Source organism: Danio rerio, chromosome 2, assembly GCF_049306965.1.
Source record: "Danio rerio strain Tuebingen ecotype United States chromosome 2, GRCz12tu, whole genome shotgun sequence".
NCBI classification, from domain to species: Eukaryota; Metazoa; Chordata; class Actinopteri; order Cypriniformes; family Danionidae; genus Danio; species Danio rerio.
This window is the reverse complement of record NC_133177.1, coordinates 49,902,501-49,907,500: the sequence shown is the minus strand read 5'-3', so window position 1 is coordinate 49,907,500 and position 5,000 is coordinate 49,902,501. Positions and strand designations below refer to the sequence as shown.

The 5,000-nt window shown below is 40.0% G+C and overlaps 1 protein-coding gene and 1 long non-coding RNA gene across 4 annotated transcripts in view; both read right to left on the bottom strand.

Moving 5' to 3' along the window:
- Positions 1–5,000, bottom strand: part of ephb1 (EPH receptor B1) — a 550,777-nt gene that overhangs the window by 69,350 nt on the left and 476,427 nt on the right. The window lies entirely within an intron of this gene.
- Positions 2,564–4,736, bottom strand: LOC141378785 (uncharacterized). Its single transcript, XR_012394132.1, has 2 exons — positions 3,997–4,736; positions 2,564–3,700 (listed from the first exon to the last, which is right to left on the bottom strand). It is a non-coding gene; the product is annotated as an uncharacterized lncRNA (long non-coding RNA).

Here is a 5,000-nt window from a genome sequence, read left to right as displayed (position 1 = left end):
ACATCGTAGAGAGGCGGGGGTTGGCTTGTTTGACTCATGCTCTTACACCATCTATCTATCTATCTATCTATCTATCTATCTATCTATCTATCTATCTATCTATCTATCTATATACCTCTACATATCTATCTATCTATCTATCTATCTATCTATCTATCTATCTATCTATCTATCTATCTATCTATCTATCTATCTATCTATATACCTCTACATATCTATCTATCTATCTATCTATCTATCTATCTATCTATCTATCTATCTATCTATCTATATACCTCTACATATCTATCTATCTATCTATCTATCTATCTATCTATCTATCTATCTATCTATCTATCTATCTACATCTATCTATCTATCTATCTATCTATCTATCTATCTATCTATCTATCATGCTAAGAACATGCTCATTCATGCTAGAATCATGCTAGTCACATGCTAATTTATGCTAGAATCATGCTAGTCACATGCTAATTCATACTAGAATCATGCTAACAACATGCTAATTCATGCTAGAATCATGCTAGTCACATGCTAATTCATACTAGAATCATGCTAACAACATGCTAATTCATACTAGAATCATGCTAACAACATGCTAATTCATACTAGAATCATGCTAACAACATGCTAATTTATGCTAGAATTATGCTAGTCACATGCTAATTCATGCTAGAATCATGCTAACAACATGCTAATTCATGCTAGAATCATGCTAGTAACATGCAAATTCTTGTTAGAATCATGCTAACAACATGCTAATTCATGCTAGAATCATGCTAGTAACATGCTAATACATGCTAGAATCGTGCTAACAACATGCTAATTCATGCTAGTAACATGCTAATCTATGCTAAAATTGTGCTAGTAACATACTAATTCATGTTAAAATCATGCTAGTTACATGCTAATTCATGCTAGTAACATGCTAATTTATGCTAGAATCATGCTAACAACATGCTAATTCATGCTAGAATCATGCTAGTCACATGCTAATTCATACTAGAATCATGCTAACAACATGCTAATTCATGCTAGAATCATGCTAGTCACATGCTAGAATCATGCTAACAACATGCTAATTCATGCTAGAATCATGCTAGTAACATGGTAATTCATGCTAGAATCATGCTAGTATCATGCTAATTCATGCTAGCATCGTGCTTACAACATGCTAATTCATGCTAGAATCATGCTAGTAACATGCTAATTCATGCTAGAATCATGCTAACAACATGCTAATTCATGCTAGAATCATGCTAGTAACATGCTAATTCATGCTATAATCATGCTAACAACATGCTAATTCATGCTAGAATCATGCTAGTAACATGCTAATTCATGCTAGAATCATGCTAACAACATGCTAATGCATGCTAGAATCATGCTAACAACATGCTAATTCATGCTAGAATCATGCTAGTGAAATGCTAATTCATGCTAGAATCATGCTAACAACATGCTAATTCATGCTAAAATCATGCTAGTAACATGCTAATTCATGTTAGAATCATGCTAACAACATGCTAATTCATGCTAGAATCATGCTAGTAACATGCTAATTCATGCTAGAAGCATGCTAACAACATGCTAATTTATGCTAGAATCATGCTAGTAGCATGCTAATTCATGCTAGAATCTTGCTAGTAACATGCTAAATCATGCTAGAATCATGCTAACAACATGCTAATTCAAGCTAGAATCATGCTAACAACATGCTAATTCATGCTAGAATTGTGCTAATTCATGCTAAAATCATGCTAGTAACATGCTAATTCATGCTAGAATCATGCTAGTAACATGCTAATTCATGCTAGAATCGTGCTAACAACATGCTAATTCATGTTAAATCATGCTAACAACATGCTAATTATTGCTAAAATCATGCTAGAATTGTGCTAATTCACGCTAAAATCATGCTAGTAACATGCTAATTCATGCTAGAATCATGCTAATTCATGCTAGAATCGTGCTAACAACATGCTAATTCATGTTAAAATCATGCTAACAGCATGCTAATTATTGCTAAAATCATGCTAGTAACATGCTAATTCATGCTAAAATCATGCTAACAACATGCTAATTCATGCTAAAATCATGCTAGTAACATGCTAATTCATGCTAGAATCATGCTAACAACATGCTATTTCACGTTAAAATCATGGTAATAACATGCTAATCTATCTATCTATCTATCTATCTATCTATCTATCTATCTATCTATCTATCTATCTATCTATCTATCTATCTATCTATCTATCTATCTTTTCATACTTTTTAAAACTGTTTAAACTAAATAAACTATTACCGTCAGGCTTTCACAAGCCAGCCTCAAAGTTTGTTCTCAAACTTTAAGAATCTAGTTAGGCTGGCTTGTGTAGCAAGCCAGACTACTGTTATCCTATTAAACTTATTATTATTAATATTATTAGGCTGGCTTGTGTAGCAAGCCAGACTACTGTTATCCTATTAAACTTATTATTAATGGGGTTTGCCTTAGGCAAAGTCCATTCTTACTATTGTGGTTTATTATTCTTCTTCCTTCTTCTTCTTCTTCTTCTTCTTCTTCTTCCTTCTTCCGTCCTATTTTTCGGCGCGTAACTAGTCCCGCAGCTTTCGTCCCAGACCCTTGAAAGTGGCCTCAAATCGTGCGGCCTTATCGGGAATGGTGTGCTATGACTTTTATAAGGGGTGGGGGGTTTTTTGGCCCCGCAGGGGCCAAAAAACCCCCCCAAAAATCCCATAGACTTAACATTGAGCCGAACTTTGACGAATCACAGCGCCGAGTGTGAATTTCATAGAAATATGGGATTCACAGCATCTGCAGGGGGTTGCAGCCTAAGTGAGAACATACCCCGCAAGGGGTTATAAGTTGCACCCCTGGGGCTCTAGGACGTCCCAAAGTGGTCCCCATTGACTTACATTGGCCCATTGACTCCCATTCATTTTCTAGACACTCGTAGATACTATTCCCGGAAATCGCCGTAGCGCCAACAGTGAAATTCGTAGAGACATGGGATTCGCGACATCTCGAGAGGGTTATAGGAGGCTTCAAACCACACCCCGAAAGGCAGTAAATGTTGTACCCCTGGGGAGCTAGGACGTCCCAAAGTCTCCATTGACTTTACATGGAGCCGAACTTTAACCAATCACTGCGTCCATTGTGAATTTCATAGAAATATGGGATTCACAACATCTGTAGGGGGTTGCAGCCTAAGTGAGAACATACCCCGAAAGGGGGTATAGGTTGTACCCCTGGGGTGCTAGGACGTCCCAAAGTGGTCCCCATTGACTTTACATTGCCCTTTGACTCCCATTCATTACATTGACTCCCATTATAAATGTCATATGTCAATCACAGTACATAGCAGTGTCATACTGACTTGGAGGTGGGCTTATTTGACTCAGGCAACCAATCAGCATCTCATTATGATATTTGAGCTCACAAGCCACGCCCCCCCAAACCACTTAAAGACCCTTAATAAGAGCCCCATTGACTTAACATGGGGTGGGACGTCCCATTGCACATCCCATTGACTTCCATTATAAATGTCACACATCAATAACATTACATAGGAGTGTTACAGAGACATGGGGGTGGGCTCATTTGACTCAGGCAACCAATCAGCATCACTATATGATAATAAAGCTCACAAGCCACGCCCCCAAATTGGTCCCATAGACTTCTATTATAATAGGGCTGGATGCATATCCTTGCTTAGCAGTGTCCTATTGACTTGTGGGATGGCTCATCTGACTCAGACAACCAATGAGCATCTCAATATGGTAATGAAGTTCACAAGCCACGCCCCCAAACTGGTCCCATAGACTGCCATTATAACAGCCCTACATGCATATCTTTGCTTAGCAGTGTCCTATTGACTTGGGGGATGGCTCATCTGACTCAGACAACCAATCAGCATCTCAATATGATAATGAAGCTCACAAGCCACGCCCCCAAACTGGTCCCATAGACTGCCATTATAACTGCCCTACATGCATATCTTTGCTTAGCAGTGTCCTATTGGCTTGGGGGATGGCTCATCTGACTCAGACAACCAATGAGCATCTCAATATGATAATGAATCTCACAAGCCACGCCCCCAAACTGGTCCCATAGACTGCCATTATAACTGGCCTATATGCATATCTTTGCTTAGCAGTGTCCAATTGACTTGGGGGTTGGCTCATTTGACTTGGACAGCCAACCACATTCAAGTTCACTCTGCAACCTCGCCCATAGCAACAAAACAGAGTACCCTAGCAACCGTTCATCAACAGCTATATCTCAGCATCGGAACATCGTAGAGACTTGGGGATTGGCTCGTTTGACTCATGCTAGCAAACGGAACTTCCTATATGCTACACATGCTAGCAGTGACTAGCTACATGCTAATATTGACTAGCCATGTACTGTAACTTGCTAGAAATGCTTACTAAGTATAAATATTTCATCAGGCAAGTATGTGAGGCTTGCCTAGTAACCACCCAGGGTACCCTAGCAACTGCATAGCAACCACCCAAATTACCCTAGCAACCGCCTAGCAACCACCTAGCAACCGCCTAGTAACGCCTTAGTAAGGGCCTAGCGACCACTCAGGACACCCTAGCAACCGCCTAGCAACGCCTTAGCAACCACTTAGAATACCCTAGCAACCACCTAGCAACACCTTAGCAACCATCTAGCAACCACTTAGGACACCCTAGCAACCGCCTAGCAACACCTTAGCAACCACTCAGAACACCCTAGCAACTGCCTAGCAACCACCTAGCAACCACTCAAAACACCCTAGCAACCACCTAGCAACACCTTAGCAACCACTTAGCAACCACTCAGGACACCCTAGCAACCGCCGAACAACACCATAGCAACCACCTAGCAACCACTTAGAACACCCTAGCAACCGCCTAGCAACACCTTAGCAACCACCTAGCAACCACTTAGAACACCCTAGCAACCGCCTAGCAACACCTTATCAACCATTCAGAATACCCTAGCA